This window comes from Rosa rugosa, chromosome 1 (genome assembly GCF_958449725.1).
Source record: "Rosa rugosa chromosome 1, drRosRugo1.1, whole genome shotgun sequence".
Lineage (NCBI taxonomy): Eukaryota > Viridiplantae > Streptophyta > Magnoliopsida > Rosales > Rosaceae > Rosa > Rosa rugosa.
In genome coordinates this window covers 40,625,544-40,644,074 of record NC_084820.1, presented here as the reverse complement: position 1 = coordinate 40,644,074, position 18,531 = coordinate 40,625,544, and the positions used below count along the sequence as shown (strand labels likewise).

At 37.9% G+C, this 18,531-nt stretch overlaps 1 pseudogene; it reads right to left on the bottom strand.

Moving 5' to 3' along the window:
• Nucleotides 1-11,837: 11,837 nt before the first annotated feature.
• LOC133727978 (COBRA-like protein 1) lies at nt 11,838-17,093 on the bottom strand (annotated as a pseudogene).
• Nucleotides 17,094-18,531: the final 1,438 nt, after the last annotated feature.

Below are 18,531 nucleotides of genomic sequence, written 5' to 3'. Positions count from 1 at the left end.
GTAATTGGACCCCGGTATGGTGAAGGAAAACATTCAAAATCCATAAAATCCGAAAGGCTTCCCCAATCTCTCACGAGAAAATATATATATTCCAATGACGTGACCCCGCACGTCAAAATATTCTCGAAAACATAATCAAATAGGCGAGAATCCTTCCGAAAACCTCAAGTACGATATTATGGTAGAAAAATCTCAAAATCGCCGAATAAGATGTAATAAAATTTCTGGAATTCTCCTCGGAAAAATCTTCATCGATCATCACATAACTCACAAGTTCATTTCCCAACTCATACCCGAGATGGATTAAACAATTCCCGAAAATCAAATCATACTCCCGAAAAATAAATCTGAAATCCAAATCCGAGTATAATAAAATTAAATTCCGGAACTCATACGGAAAAACAATGCCCAAAAGTATAGTCCAAAGCCAATATTATACTTAAAAAATAGAACGATAAATAATTAAATAAACCAATCATTAGTTCGGAAAAATAAATGCATGCATCATTCTTTGAAAACAAAAGTCCACTCACAGTACTATTTAGGCGATCAAGCGTACGAGTTTCTTCGTCGAGCAATAGCTCGGTACGTCGCCCTTGAAGAGCTCCAATTTGGCCGTTGAACACAAGCCCAGAAAACCCAAGAACCCTTTCGATGCCAGTTTGGTGGCCGGAGACTGCCGGATCGGAAAATATCGGCGTAGACTCAAAACTGCTACAGTGAGCGTCCTCTTCTTCTCGTTGCTGCACCTTCCACAGTTCATATTAAGCTACGAAACGAACCCAGAAATGAAGAATAGGAAGAGAGCTTTCCAACGACATCTTATACGTCAAAATCCGTCGCCGGATGGAGGAGTTATGGCCGGAAGAAGGTGAAGAGGTCGGAGAGGAAGAGAGGGTCGGGGAGAGAGAAGGGAGAGGGCTCAGTAAGTTTCCGAAAAATGGAAACTTACCACAGTAACTCGGCTATTTATAGAAACTTACCATATGAACAGTAACTTTAGTATTTCGCTTATAATTTCACGTACGAACTGTTTGGACCCAAAATAAACATTTTGGCCTGACAAGGCATGTGTTGGAGAAATTGAGCCAATGTCAGTGGCTCAAGCTATATATTGTCGACAAGCTCGAAATATATATTTAGAGGCTAAATAAAGCCTACTATGGAAGTATGACAAGTCAACTTTAGCATATTTTCCTACTTCGGCTAGGAAAAAACCGAGCTAGACAAGGAAGGAGGGGTGGCAGACTAACCAAATGAAATCGAAATGTGCTGAAACTTTCCAGATCCATTCTAGACAGCCCAATGATCATTTCTTATGAAGAGTGTCAGAGATGTTTTTGAGTGGAAGACCTTCAAACAATCAGTCCAATCTTTTGCAGAAGCAAAACTGGAAAACTGGACCTGTAAGAGGTCCAGCAGCGTTTTCGGCCCAACCACTATACCAAAAATTCTGAAATTTTGCCAGGGTGATCTACACTCATAATGGAACATTTTTTATGAAGAGGTCATAGTGAAATTTGGAATGCTTGTTGGAGAAATAATTGAAGGAATAAAGGGGCAAAAACTGACCTAAAAACAGCTCAATATTCACATGTTCATGTTTCCTACCCACATGAAGAAAGCTAGATGCTTTTCTTCTTTTCCTTGGATATATTTTTCAAGACAATCTCTTTAATAGATCATCATCACTTCCATGTTGTTGCACCTTCATGCCTTGCTTTCATTTCATCATTTCTCTATCTTTTCCATATTTTACAAATCACTTTCATATTCCACTTTCATTATTTTTATTCCACTCATCATTTCACTCTTCTTTTTCTTCCCTATATAAACACCTTCTCTTCTCATTCTAAATGACACATTCACATTCAACAACAACATCTCTAAGATGATCTAAGTTCTCTCTAGAGCAAACCTCTCTAAGAGCAACTCCTCTCCCTCTCTTTCTCTTTCTCTTAGCGGTGATCACACTCCTAGTCCTAGTCTTCTCAAAAGCCGACTTTCAGTGCCACCAAACCCTCTGTCAACGTGCTTCGGTCCTAGTCTCCTCGGGAGTCGACGGTAGTGCCGCGACCACAACGGTTACAGAACCAGCCAAGCAAGGGTAACGCCCTAGCAACCCAGCCAAGCTAAAGTCACGCTTTAGCAAGTTCTCCTCACTTCCCGGTGGTTCTCGCTCTGCTCGATCTACAACATCGAGTATCGATTTGGTGATTTTCAAGAAGCTCAGCAAAAGTCCTCGTCCACAATCGCTCAACAGAAGTCAGGTCAAGGGACACCCCCGACGACCGCACCCGAACGGTGCTGGCACGCCCGCGCAGAAAAGAGACTGTTGACCAGCTTTAGCAAAATTCTGGAGACAAACATTTTGGCACGCCCAGTGGGACTACACTAGAGTCTTTTTGCATTTGTTCGCCATCATTGAGATGTTAGGGGAAAATCTTTACCAAAAGAAATTCCTAAAGTAAATAGATGGTCAATGTTGCCACCACTGGCGATACTGCCATTAATGATGAGTTTATGCCTATTCCCATCCCAGAGGGGGCAAGCATTGATGAACAGCTCGCGATCATCATGGCCAACATCAAGAGGAATAAAGAAAAGCATGCCAGGGACATGGCCATTTTGATCGCAAAAACAAAGCAGAGGTTTCGCGATTGGGACCTAGAAATTGAGCAGAACGCTCGAGAAGAGGTCATTTATGAGGCTGATTTGCCTATAGGTGGCAATCAACCTAATGGCCTTACTGGTGAATCACAGCCTTACATAGAGGCTACTGATGGAGAACGTCATCAACAAGATTGTTCTTCTGACAATACAATTGTCGCTGAACAAATATCTGATTTCTCCACTGATCAAGCCAAATACGTGGCTACTGATCAGATGCATGGGGGGCAAGATGGAGCCCATGTTCATTCTGTTGATCACCAAAAGGAATTTCTTAAAAATTCTAATAGCCAAGCGGTGATTAAATATGATCTAGGCGACCTAATTGTTGTTTTTGAGGCTCTTGATCATGAGAATTCAAACCAACAAGTGGTCGTCTATAATGGCCAATCTGTGGCTAATTCTATGCCAACAAAGATACTTGGGGGGCAAGATTACTCCTCCTACGAGCCAAATTGCTTCCAATTCTTCGACGAGAAGTATCTTTGTTCTTTTCCTACAAGCTCTCACAGGAGGGATTTTTACCCTACAAATTTTGATACATCAGAGCTTGGAATGAAGCATAGATGGCCTCCCCCGTGGCCTTCTGGAGGTTAGCCAAATATAGTGCTGCTAACTTCTTTCTTTGTTTTTAAATTTCCTGTCAATTTTCAGTTTTCATTTTTATTTTCGTCATTTGTGAATCATAACGGAATAGGTGAAGTCTCTTTTGTTAATATTGGCCTAAACTCCTTATTGGTGCCTAGTTCAGGTCCCTTAAGGTTAAGGGCGGCTTTTATTAACACTTGTTGAACTGTCTTCACACTTATGACCTTTCTCATCTTAGTAAGTATAGCCTATGTGAAATGGTGTCTAGAAAGGGGACAACGTTCATGACAGGTTCTTGAATCCAGAAGTGCGTGCAAATGGGCCTAAACCACTATGTGGGAGTAGCTCATGCCAAAATGGATTCTGCCTCTCTTGTTCGCCCTCCCCCACCTGGCCATTTCAGTAAGGTTGCCCAAAGGATTTGAAAGAAAATTTGTGTCTAGACGACTATACTTGGGCCGCATGTCTAAACCTTGATTCACAATGTCTTATTAAAATTTAAAAAAAAAAAAAAATACAAAAATACAAAAATACAAAAATACAAAAAGAGTTTCAAATTTGTGCGTCGCGGAGGATGCAAAAAATTGTGTTCTTGCCTAATAGTGGCTGGAACTTGCTAATATACTTAAGAGGCCATTGGTATTGGTCTGGGCACATATACAAGAGACATTTAATATGCCTAGTATGATATTAGCAGTGGAGGAGGTCAAATCAATATTTTTGCCAATAATTGTGGCGAAAGCTGGGTTGCGAATTGTTGGCAGCGAAGTGGTTTTAATTACATGGCCTCGCAAAGGATGGTTCGCGAAGGAACACTGGCGATTAATATATGTATGCTCACTATGTATAATTAAGAGGGAGAGAGGCTATTGTTCAAGTAATTTTAGTCAAGCCAATACAAGTGGCTTTGGAGCAACGACATTATAAGAGGAGTGCTGATTCAAGACCTCTTTAGTCAAGACGAGGACCTTTGACTTCGAGGTCTGGGGGGCAATGTTTGGACCCAAAATAAACATTTTGGCCTGACAAGGCATGTGTTGGAGAAATTGAGCCAATGTCAGTGGCTCAAGCTATATATTGTCGACAAGCTCGAAATATATATTTAGAGGCTAAATAAAGCCTACTATGGAAGTATGACAAGTCAACTTTAGCATATTTTCCTACTTCGGCTAGGAAAAAACCGAGCTAGACAAGGAAGGAGGGGTGGCAGACTAACCAAATGAAATCGAAATGTGCTGAAACTTTCCAGATCCATTCTAGACAGCCCAAGGATCATTTCTTATGAAGAGTGCCAGAGATGTTTTTAAGTGGAAGGCCTTCAAACAATCAGTCCAATCTTTTGCAGAAGCAAAACTGGAAAACTGGACCTGTAAGAGGTCCAGCAGCGTTTTCGGCCCAACCACTATACCAAAAATTCTGAAATTTTGCCAGGGTGATCTACACTCATAATGGAACATTTTTTATGAAGAGGTCATAGTGAAATTTGGAATGCTTGTTGGAGAAATAATTGAAGGAATAAAGGGGCAAAAACTGACCTAAAAACAGCTCAATATTCACATGTTCATGTTTCCTACCCACATGAAGAAAGCTAGATGCTTTTCTTCTTTTCCTTGGATATATTTTTCAAGACAATCTCTTTAATAGATCATCATCACTTCCATGTTGTTGCACCTTCATGCCTTGCTTTCATTTCATCATTTCTCTATCTTTTCCATATTTTACAAATCACTTTCATATTCCACTTTCATTATTTTTATTCCACTCATCATTTCACTCTTCTTTTTCTTCCCTATATAAACACCTTCTCTTCTCATTCTAAATGACACATTCACATTCAACAACAACATCTCTAAGATGATCTAAGTTCTCTCTAGAGCAAACCTCTCTAAGAGCAACTCCTCTCCCTCTCTTTCTCTTTCTCTTAGCGGTGATCACACTCCTAGTCCTAGTCTTCTCAAAAGCCGACTTTCAGTGCCACCAAACCCTCTGTCAACGTGCTTCGGTCCTAGTCTCCTCGGGAGTCGACGGTAGTGCCGCGACCACAACGGTTACAGAACCAGCCAAGCAAGGGTAACGCCCTAGCAACCCAGCCAAGCTAAAGTCACGCTTTAGCAAGTTCTCCTCACTTCCCGGTGGTTCTCGCTCTGCTCGATCTACAACATCGAGTATCGATTTGGTGATTTTCAAGAAGCTCAGCAAAAGTCCTCGTCCACAATCGCTCAACAGAAGTCAGGTCAAGGGACACCCCCGACGACCGCACCCGAACGGTGCTGGCACGCCCGCGCAGAAAAGAGACTGTTGACCAGCTTTAGCAAAATTCTGGAGACAAACATTTTGGCACGCCCAGTGGGACTACACTAGAGTCTTTTTGCATTTGTTCGCCATCATTGAGATGTTAGGGGAAAATCTTTACCAAAAGAAATTCCTAAAGTAAATAGATGGTCAATGTTGCCACCACTGGCGATACTGCCATTAATGATGAGTTTATGCCTATTCCCATCCCAGAGGGGGCAAGCATTGATGAACAGCTCGCGATCATCATGGCCAACATCAAGAGGAATAAAGAAAAGCATGCCAGGGACATGGCCATTTTGATCGCAAAAACAAAGCAGAGGTTTCGCGATTGGGACCTAGAAATTGAGCAGAACGCTCGAGAAGAGGTCATTTATGAGGCTGATTTGCCTATAGGTGGCAATCAACCTAATGGCCTTACTGGTGAATCACAGCCTTACATAGAGGCTACTGATGGAGAACGTCATCAACAAGATTGTTCTTCTGACAATACAATTGTCGCTGAACAAATATCTGATTTCTCCACTGATCAAGCCAAATACGTGGCTACTGATCAGATGCATGGGGGGCAAGATGGAGCCCATGTTCATTCTGTTGATCACCAAAAGGAATTTCTTAAAAATTCTAATAGCCAAGCGGTGATTAAATATGATCTAGGCGACCTAATTGTTGTTTTTGAGGCTCTTGATCATGAGAATTCAAACCAACAAGTGGTCGTCTATAATGGCCAATCTGTGGCTAATTCTATGCCAACAAAGATACTTGGGGGGCAAGATTACTCCTCCTACGAGCCAAATTGCTTCCAATTCTTCGACGAGAAGTATCTTTGTTCTTTTCCTACAAGCTCTCACAGGAGGGATTTTTACCCTACAAATTTTGATACATCAGAGCTTGGAATGAAGCATAGATGGCCTCCCCCGTGGCCTTCTGGAGGTTAGCCAAATATAGTGCTGCTAACTTCTTTCTTTGTTTTTAAATTTCCTGTCAATTTTCAGTTTTCATTTTTATTTTCGTCATTTGTGAATCATAACGGAATAGGTGAAGTCTCTTTTGTTAATATTGGCCTAAACTCCTTATTGGTGCCTAGTTCAGGTCCCTTAAGGTTAAGGGCGGCTTTTATTAACACTTGTTGAACTGTCTTCACACTTATGACCTTTCTCATCTTAGTAAGTATAGCCTATGTGAAATGGTGTCTAGAAAGGGGACAACGTTCATGACAGGTTCTTGAATCCAGAAGTGCGTGCAAATGGGCCTAAACCACTATGTGGGAGTAGCTCATGCCAAAATGGATTCTGCCTCTCTTGTTCGCCCTCCCCCACCTGGCCATTTCAGTAAGGTTGCCCAAAGGATTTGAAAGAAAATTTGTGTCTAGACGACTATACTTGGGCCGCATGTCTAAACCTTGATTCACAATGTCTTATTAAAATTTAAAAAAAAAAAAAAATACAAAAATACAAAAATACAAAAATACAAAAAGAGTTTCAAATTTGTGCGTCGCGGAGGATGCAAAAAATTGTGTTCTTGCCTAATAGTGGCTGGAACTTGCTAATATACTTAAGAGGCCATTGGTATTGGTCTGGGCACATATACAAGAGACATTTAATATGCCTAGTATGATATTAGCAGTGGAGGAGGTCAAATCAATATTTTTGCCAATAATTGTGGCGAAAGCTGGGTTGCGAATTGTTGGCAGCGAAGTGGTTTTAATTACATGGCCTCGCAAAGGATGGTTCGCGAAGGAACACTGGCGATTAATATATGTATGCTCACTATGTATAATTAAGAGGGAGAGAGGCTATTGTTCAAGTAATTTTAGTCAAGCCAATACAAGTGGCTTTGGAGCAACGACATTATAAGAGGAGTGCTGATTCAAGACCTCTTTAGTCAAGACGAGGACCTTTGACTTCGAGGTCTGGGGGGCAATGTTTGGACCCAAAATAAACATTTTGGCCTGACAAGGCATGTGTTGGAGAAATTGAGCCAATGTCAGTGGCTCAAGCTATATATTGTCGACAAGCTCGAAATATATATTTAGAGGCTAAATAAAGCCTACTATGGAAGTATGACAAGTCAACTTTAGCATATTTTCCTACTTCGGCTAGGAAAAAACCGAGCTAGACAAGGAAGGAGGGGTGGCAGACTAACCAAATGAAATCGAAATGTGCTGAAACTTTCCAGATCCATTCTAGACAGCCCAAGGATCATTTCTTATGAAGAGTGCCAGAGATGTTTTTAAGTGGAAGGCCTTCAAACAATCAGTCCAATCTTTTGCAGAAGCAAAACTGGAAAACTGGACCTGTAAGAGGTCCAGCAGCGTTTTCGGCCCAACCACTATACCAAAAATTCTGAAATTTTGCCAGGGTGATCTACACTCATAATGGAACATTTTTTATGAAGAGGTCATAGTGAAATTTGGAATGCTTGTTGGAGAAATAATTGAAGGAATAAAGGGGCAAAAACTGACCTAAAAACAGCTCAATATTCACATGTTCATGTTTCCTACCCACATGAAGAAAGCTAGATGCTTTTCTTCTTTTCCTTGGATATATTTTTCAAGACAATCTCTTTAATAGATCATCATCACTTCCATGTTGTTGCACCTTCATGCCTTGCTTTCATTTCATCATTTCTCTATCTTTTCCATATTTTACAAATCACTTTCATATTCCACTTTCATTATTTTTATTCCACTCATCATTTCACTCTTCTTTTTCTTCCCTATATAAACACCTTCTCTTCTCATTCTAAATGACACATTCACATTCAACAACAACATCTCTAAGATGATCTAAGTTCTCTCTAGAGCAAACCTCTCTAAGAGCAACTCCTCTCCCTCTCTTTCTCTTTCTCTTAGCGGTGATCACACTCCTAGTCCTAGTCTTCTCAAAAGCCGACTTTCAGTGCCACCAAACCCTCTGTCAACGTGCTTCGGTCCTAGTCTCCTCGGGAGCCGACGGTAGTGCCGCGACCACAACGGTTACAGAACCAGCCAAGCAAGGGTAACGCCCTAGCAACCCAGCCAAGCTAAAGTCACGCTTTAGCAAGATCTCAACAATTCCCGGTGATGTCGCTCTGCTCGATCTACAATATTGAGTATCGATTGTGTTAACAAGAAGAAAGCTCAGCAAAGTCCTCACCACGAGGCAGAAAGAATCCCACGACGAGGTTGGTGCTCTCCTCGTCCACAATTGCTTGAAAGAAGTCAGGTCAAGGGACACCCCCGACGACCGCACCCGAACGGTGCTGGCACGCCCGCGCAGAAAAGAGACTGTTGACCAGCTGCAACAAAATTGGAGCCAAACACGAACTCTGATTTTTACGTACCACATATGCACGCGCTCGGTTTAACGTCCTCTACAACTTTCATGAAGAACATTTTCTCAAATTTTGACCCGAACAAAAAGTCAACTTTTAGGGCCAGTAAAGTTACCGAAAAAGAGTAAAAGTAAATCAAATTGTCGTTTACTGTCCAAATGACTAGTAAACCGGTGAATTAAGATACAGGATGTTACAGTGTGTGTCTAGTGTGAACACAAATAAATATCTCATACACATGTGTGATGTGTGTGAGGTGTGGTCCACTATTATTATTATCATTACATCCATTTTGAATTTGAAATTTGAATACAAATATGTAATACAAATGGGCTTGGGTCTTCACTTGTGCTTCTTTGGTCTTGGGCCTTGGACTTCATGCTATCGGGCCAAGTTAACTTGGTTGATCCGGTGGTCAACCAGTTGATTTTTCGTTCTTTTGTCGGAAACTTCAAATTGCTTCAATTTCGCACCATTTTTCATCGATTTTCGCAATTCCGCTTATTTCCTACACAATAAATAAAAATATATTAATTACATAATAATTGACTTGAGGATTAGCTTATTCTAGTGTTTTAGATATACTTATACGCATGAAAATGCATATAATCACAAGAGCACATGCAATCAAAGTAGAAGGTTGGGGGCACAACTGATTTTAAGTGTAAAGTTTAGGGTGGTAAAATGATTTTAGCTCATGTTATAATGTTGCATATCAATTCACCTGTGTTAGTGAAACATCAACATAAGTAGAGCTACGTTTTTAATTTCAAAATTATTTGACAGAAAACTAATTATTGGATGTGATGAAATTGGTAAATTACACTGGGGTACATGAGAAGTTAAAAATGCATGGGCACAATTGATTTAAGATGTAAAGGTTAAGGAGGTAAAATGAAATTAAACTTTTTTTCTTTCTAAAAACTTCTTATTTCAACGAATTATTGATTTTAAAGTCTTAACCAAAATGTATTCTCCGCATGGGAAAAAGTAACAAATAAATTACCGCATAGAGCATTTCAGTATACTTGATTTCGACGTAAGATTGAATAATTCCTTATTTTTTTCTCTTTATGATAATGTCGGTGCGAGTCTTCAAATTTGAAGATTTACTTACTCACTTTCTCGTAAGAAGAGGAGCATGAGGTTGTGCATACCAGCAATGTAGTAAAGATATTTCATACTTGACATATGCTAGCAGATTTTACCATTAACAAATTAATTAATAGGAACGAGTTATTGGTTGAAGAAGTTATGACATAAAGAGGAATTGTAGATTGGAACTTTGCATTATGGATATTTAATCTTTAAGGTCTCTAATATTAAAACAAATAGAATACGTGGGTGATCCTAAAATGTTAAGAAGTTGTCATTTGGCATTGACTCCTTTGATATTTGAAAACTTTTGAATCCAAGTTCGTAAACTAAATCATGACTAAAGGGCAGAGAGAGTGGTAGATTGCAAGTTGGGAGGGAAAAAATATATGATTTAATCATCAACTACATGTGTACAATGTGAAGGAAGAAGATTTCAAAATTTTTGCTTCATTTATGGGTTGAGATGGTTATATTTTTTAGTGTTTCATTTAGAACCTATACTGACCCCACAAAAAACTACCTCCACTAGAGACAACTACTCATGCTCAACCAATAAGGCTAAACCCTAAACTAGATCCAGATGGTGCCAAATTAAATTCAAATGATCTCCTATAATAAAAAGACCATTAAGGAAAATAACTAGAAGAATAGGTGCTAGAACACACTCAAGAGCCCTTAATAAGGAAGAATCTCAATATGCATTCACCAATCCAAGGGATGAGTGTCAGTGCTGTGTTTTCTATAAAAACCCTAACAAAGCTTTAAAAGAATTTTATATAAGAGTTAAATGTATATATATTATCGACATTTACTTAGTTGTTAGTACATAGTATTATCATTAGTGTATAATCTCTTAAGTTCGAACTAAACCGGTTTTAATGACCTTGGGGTAGTTACATTGTTGCATATAAGAGAGAGAGAGAGAGAGAGAGAGAGAGAGAGTGTGTATAATTTTCTTTATCCTATAAATATAAACAACATCTCCAGTAATACACCTAAATTCCTCGATCTATAACTTGACTCGTTTGGCTCAACAATGAAGTGCAAGTCAGGATATTGGACATGCCTATAATATGACATCTATTTCAATATTAAGGCCCGATGTGGTATCCCACCATTATTATGAGGATGAGACAATATTCTTCATATGAAAAAAAGTGATGTCCACACAAAAAACTACTTTGAGACTACTAAAGCTCAAGCAATAGAATGACAGGAGAGATTCCGAATGAAATCATTCATCTTGTTGCATTGGTTGCTTTAAACTTGTCAAAATTGTAAAACATACTATTTTAATTATTTAACTTAAAATGTAGCTTACATTGTTAAAGATGCTGAAAAGATGGTCTACACCAAAAGTTAAATTAATAAAGTAGGTATGGTCGACAAAAAGGAGATGTTGATTTTGGGTTAATTGTATTGTTGCTTGTAATGTGTGTGTGCGCGCGAGCGTTTTTCTTTATTTTATAAATAGAATAAATCTTTTACTCCTCTTACTCCTAATGGTGATTACACTTTTATTTAATATATATATATATATATATATATGTGTGTGTGTGTGTGTGTGTATTAAATGAAAGATTAATTAACCATCATTTAATATATATATACACACTTTTTTCTTTATATATATATATATATATATATATATATATATATATATATATATATGTATATATGTGGTTAGTTTAACAATTTTTGTTGGCTCACATAACAGGTAGGGTCTTTGTAACAAGAATTTACACCATTTTATATAAGGCCTCTACGTATATATAAGAAATTATAGCCACCATGAAAACTAGTGCAGTAGAAAGCACAAGTAGCTAGTGCAACACCCTAGTTGGAACAATAATTCACACCATCTTACAGAAAGCTCATACCAATATATAAGAAATTACAGCCACCATGATTACTAGTGTTGGATTAAATGGCATTATACACATATCACCGTTGAAATAGACCCTCAGGGGGAAAGTCCAGCCATTTTCCCAAGTAAAAGCAGACCTATCTCTACTTAGTACGATTTCTGACTGCGCGTATGCTCCAGGACTAGCTTGTGGAAGAATGTCATTAAAGTAAGGAAGTCCCCACAATATGGCAGTGTCTTTTGCATAATAAGAATTTACAGATAAAGATTTATTGTCACTTAAAAGAAAGAATCGAAATTTAGTTTAACGATAAGGATTAAAAATGATCGGCAATTACTGAATCCATCGTAAGGGGCTAATGGATAGTAATTGAAAGAAAAAATGGGCGTCAAATAATTTAGATTTGGATGTTGGACAACAACATTCCATTCAGGGTAGTTTATTTTGATGTTGAAGTTGGTTACTGTAATTTTTACCCTCCAAAAGTCCATATAGTTCTGTTTAATGTGCCAGTGAACACATATTGGACACATATGATTTGAACACTGGACGAGAGGAGAGCTACTAGATTCGTCAGGAACTAATCCTAAGTAAGGAGAGTTTGACCTACAAGGAAGACAATACATTTAGGATTAGAAAAGAGAAACCAAATTTACAATTAATGCAACAAATTAATATGGTAAATTACAGTTTGCGCTAGCTTTTGGGATCTGCAATTTACTCTGCACAACTACCAACTTTTGCACTCTGACAACTAGAAGCACACTTTGGGCAGCCTACTATTTTGTCATCGTAAAATGCACTTAATGACACACAACAAGTGGGGCCTCTATAGCTAGGAACGGAGAGTACATGCATGTTACATTCCAAATTTCTGTGACAAGACAAAAGAATAAAATTGATTACTCTTCAATGCCTCAAAAATAAGGTAAACTCAAGGAGTAGGTCATAACTTACTGAAGGTTGACATCGCTCTCCTTCAATCGGATGAGTAAAATATGGTTGGTTTAACAATCTTTGCAGGCCCATAAGTGTATCTTGGCCCCGATGCTTTTAGTGTAAATTCTTAGGCGCTTTGATACGCTCCACCCACAATGATTTTGAATATGCTGACAGCTTTGCTTGTCATGAATCAACGAGCTCAAGACTCCTCTCTTCCAACAACTTCCTGCTCATCATAAGGAACTTAAGGAAGCAAGTCCGAGGACCAAACTTGAGATCTCATACTTGAGGCAAATTTTAAAAGTTGGGACCTCTAATCCTAGTATGCATTCATTTTTTTTTTTCACATAAGAATTATCCGGAAGCATATCTATAAACTGAAAATCCAACCATAAAATAGCAAACAAAATGTAATATCCAAAATATTTATATTCAAATAATAAGGTTGAAGATATTGCAAACCAAAATTTAAAAGATTAAGCTAAAGATGTTCCAAATTAGAATTATAAAAAATAAGCTAAGAGCATCTCTAACAAAGTAGCTAAAGCAAAGCTAAATATAACTTTTGATAAAATGGGTAGCTATATTTATATAGGAATTTTGAATAGTCATATTTTTATCTCCTACTTTCTTTTTCCTTTATCTAAATTGCAATTTTTGATTTGATAAAATATTTGTAATAACTAGTATTGCTACTGCAAAAATGTTCAACCTGTAGCTATATTTCACTTTTTTTTTAGTTATTTTAACTTAGGCTGTGTTTGTTTCACAGATTTTGGGCATTGGGAAAGGAATGTCATTCCTTTCCTGTGTTTGGGAGTGATAATGGAAGGGAAAATGCTTCCCAATGGAAAGGAAAAAGAGGTGGAAAATGATTCCCCCCAACCCACCCAGGATCCACTTTCCCAATGGAAAGGAAAATGATTCATTTCCTTTCCACAAACCAAACAGAGCCTTAAAGTATAGCTTATTTTGTTGAAGATTGTCAAATATGTTCCATACCAAAAATGAAATTAATAAAGTTGGAAAGGTCAACAAAAATGAGAGATTTAATTTTATTTGACCTTGGGGTAATTACATTGTTGCATATAGTTAGTTAGTGTGTGTGTGTAATTTCTTTATCCTATAAATATGAACAACATCTTTGGTAATTAATATACCTAACTTCCTCTATAACTTGACTCGTTTGGCTAAATAATGAATAACAAGTCAGGTTATTGGGCATGCCTATAATATCTATTTCAATATTTAGGCCTGACGTGATATCTCACCATTATTATGAGGATGAGGCAATCTTCATATGAAAAGGAGTGATGATCACATACAAAACTACTTTGGGATCTACTAAAGCTTAAGCAATAGAATGACAGGAGAGATTTCGAATGAAAAATCACTCATCTTGTTGCATTAGTTGCTTTAAATTTGTTAAACATATAGCTATTTTAATTATTTAACTTAAAATATAGCTTACGTTGTTGAAGATGGTCTACACCAAAAGTAAATTAATAAAGCTGGAATGGTCGACAAAAAGGAGGTAATGACTTAAGGGTAATTGTATTGTTGTTTGTAGTGTGTGTGTATTTACACACACACACACACACACACACACAAACACCATTATGAATAAAGATTTATTATATTTATATATGTGTGTGTGTGTGTTAAATGAAAGATTAACCATCATTTTCATTTAATATATATATATATATATGGGGTTAGTTTAACGATCTTTGTTGGCTCACATAACAGGTCGGGGTCTTTGTAACAATAATTCACACAATCTTATAGAAGGCCCCTATGTATACATAAGAAATTACAGCCACCATGAAGACTAGTGTAGTAGCAGTCCAGGTAGCTAGTGCAGCATCCTGGTTGGAACAATAATTCACACCATCTTACAGAAGGCCCTTACCAATATATAAGAAATTACAGCCACCATGATGACTAGTGTTGGATCAAGTACCATAACATTTAGTCTAGGAGTTGGAGCCGGTAATTGAGGATATGCGTCTGGCATAACACACATATCACCGTTGAACTATATCATTCGGGGGAAAGCCCAGCCATTTTCCCAAGTAAAAGGAAACCTATCCCTACCTAGTACGATTTCCAACTGCACGTATCCTTGAACGCCAGCTTGTAGGAGAATGTTATTGAAGTAAGGAAGTCCCCACAGCATGGCAGTGTCATCTTCACAATAAGAATTTGAGATAAAGATTTATTGCAACTTAAAAGCAAGACTCGAAATTTAGTTTAACGATAAGGATTAAAAATGATTGGTACTTACTGAATCCATCATAAGAGGGTAGTGGATAGTAATTGAAAGAGAAAATGGGGGTCAAATAATTTAGATTTGGATGTTACACAACAACATTCCATTCAGAGTAGTTTCTTTTGAGGTTGAAGTTGGTTACTGTAATTTTTACCCACCAATAGTCCCTATAGTTCTGTTTAATGTGTCAGTGAACACACACCGGACACATATCATTTGAACACTGGATGAGGGGAGAGCTACTAGATTCTTCAAGAATTAATCTTGAGTAAGGAGAGTTTGACCTACAAGGAAGGTAGTACACTTAGAATTAGAAAAGAGAAACCGTTTATAATTAATTAAACAAATATTGTAAATTACAGTTTGCACTAGCTTTTGGGATCTACAACTTACTCTACATAACTACCAACTTTTGCACTATGGCAACCACAAACACACTTTGGGCAGCCTACTATTTGGTTATCATAAAATGCACCTAACGACAATAGCCTATTGGGCGTGCAGGTCCGGGTCAGTCCACAACTTATGGATCTTTCTTGCCCTAATATGGAATTGACCTCGTGAACGTTGAGCATTCCCTTGGTTCGTTGTTTTTCCTCATAACATAGACTATATAAATTATTTTTTCGTCCATGTCCATCATATTGTCCAACTAAGTCTTTAGATATGCCGATATTTTTGGAAGTTAAATTGTGATGGTTGCCTACAAGTAAAATAATCCAGTATATATTATAAAATTCAAGAAGAAAAAAAAAGGTGTATGCAAATGGAAGATGTGTTAACACTTACCTCGTATCCGTCTGGCCACCAGTTCATTATATCCCAAAGAATGGTAATGTTTCTATTGGGATCCAATAGATCATAGGCGTCTATATAAGCATCCATCAATAATTTAAGGGAAAGATAATTTAGAATGAAATATACTTTAGTGCCACTTACTGCATTTTTCCTACCAATGGACATGTGTGATTGTGTTTCCACATGTCAATATTTACCTCTATTGGGTTTTCCTACTTACCTTACTAGTAATTGCATGATCATATTTTCATTGTTCTCATTATTTAGTCATATATATAGTTCAGTTGATAGTTAAACATAGAAGATCTAGAACAAACATACAAGGCTACATTGTAGAAGAATGAACTCTCTACATTCTTGAACTAATTAGGATTTTATAGATTTGGAGAGTTTGACTTGTAAGAGGATCTAAAATATTACTAAAATGTGACACATTTTGGCCGTTTATGGTCATTTAGCCAAGTAGGAATACTTGTAGTTAACAAAGTGGAAGACATAGAGGATGTTTAAATTTACTGCACCATTTTTTTTTGGGGGCAATCAAACATCATATATTAAAAGATCAAACAAAAATACAAACACTGGCCCAAAATGGCTACACAAATGGAACAAGAAAAACAAATACGCTCACCAAAAGATGGAACTTGATTGGGTAGTTAATTTGTTATTTTATAGTACATACATTACATATATCTAGCCTATTTAAGTATTTGCTCAGTCTACTCAAAAAAAAAAGAAAAGGGTATCTGCTCAGTTAGGAAACTCTCCATTACAATTGGAAAAAAAATGTGAATACCCGTGGAAGAAATTTGCATAGAACATAACTAAATTCTAGGGAAAATTTTGCAAACAGTACACCAAGTAAAGACCACTAATAATTCTTATACATAAAGTTCCAAACCGAGCATTTCGGTACACGAAATCCGAAACTCGACCCACTATCAGTACACGACGTTAATGACGCCGTTAACTCTAATGCCATTATTCATTTGTCAAAGGGTAGTTTAGTACTCTCACATTCTGACTCATTTTTTTGATTAAAAAAAACGTTCTCCTCTCTCTCTTCCCTCTCCCTCCCTCCCCCTCCGGTACCCACACTCAGAAACCTCAACCCCGGCGACCACCGCATCTCCTCCACCTTCCATATCCATACCCACCAAACTCATCCCCACTTCTAATCCCACCAAAACCCTAATTCTAATCCCAGCCCCATCCCCATCACCGATCACCTCCACAATCCCTACGCCCATCTCCAGATACTGTCCGGGGGCATAACCGGCGTCGTCGGTGTAAAACCACCCGCCTCGCAAATGTTTTCTCCAACATCCGACCCTTTCGCTTCACGCTCAAACCCGAATCCGGATCCACCGCATCTGCCTCTGTCAGCCCAACAGTTCTCACTCCTTGCCTCGCCTTCAACCTGTGAGCCCCCGAAAATTTTGTTTAATTTTTAGAAGGTAATTTTTTTGCCAATAAGATTTTTCGCAGGGTAACTCAAGTGAAGGAATTGATTTTGGAAATTATTTTGGTATCGAGATCACGATTTGGGCCTTATAATTTAAGTTTGGACCAGAGTCCATCGTTTTGGGCCTAGAAGGTTACTAAATTTCATTGACGCGAAAGATCATCGAAGCAAATTTGAAATGAAGGCGAATTGAGTTGTAGTGAAGATTTGAATTTTAGTTTTAACGAAATCGAGTTTGGACTCTAGGCGAAGTCGAGAAATTTCTAAGGATGAATGAAAGAAAAGTTGCAAGCCCAAATCCTTTAGCCCACTTTAAATTCTGTTTTTGAAAATATGCTGTCCAGTTGCTAGAATGATTTGTCCAAGAAAGTGTTTTGTAAACCCACAAACTAAACCCAAAAGGCCTTGCGGTTTCGGGTTGATGAGTCATCGGGATGTCATGCGCGACCTGTCGGTTTCTCATTGGCTAGGGGTCGCGGCGCTGTGGGACCCCCCTCTCGGGTCACCACAGTAAAGTGGTATCAGAGCCCTAGGTTCCGAAGTACTTTTGAAATTGTTTTTACAAATCTAGCAACTCTTTTCAAAGGTTTCAAGTGTCGAATTTGGTTAAGCAAAATGCTTGGTTTTCTGGGCATCTAAAAATGTTTTTGCAAAAATATGTTTTCGACGTCCCTCCTTTATTTTATTATTCCCGGAGGATATCCTATTGCCTTATTTCACTTGCAAATATTTTTCATTAAGGCTACTTTCGAGTCATTCAAAGAATTTCCAATGGATTTAAAAAGTAAAGATACATTTGAGGTTCCTTAAAAAATAATTTTGTTTGTTTCCTTGTGGTGCTTTAAAGTTTGGTTTAAATTTTAAATTGCCAATGCCGTCATGATGCCACTCGACCACAAATGCTCCAAAGGTAGTAAGTATGAAAATTGGATAAAGTGTTGGGTAAATTATTAGGGGATTGAGCATTAAGGAGTTAACGAGGTTATATTGGGTGAGTTGATACTCGGAAAAGTAGGTTAGAGATGAAGTTGAAAGGAATATTTGTGTACCCCCATGCTAGTGTTATAGAGTAAATTTTATTGATGGATTAAAGTTGTTGTACTACATATATTGTTGCACGTATTGAAAAATATAGAGTGTTGTGTGGAGCAAAGTGAAAAATTGAGTAAAAAGTGAGATAATGACCCTTATATAGTCATTTGGATCAGTGGTGTTCATATTTT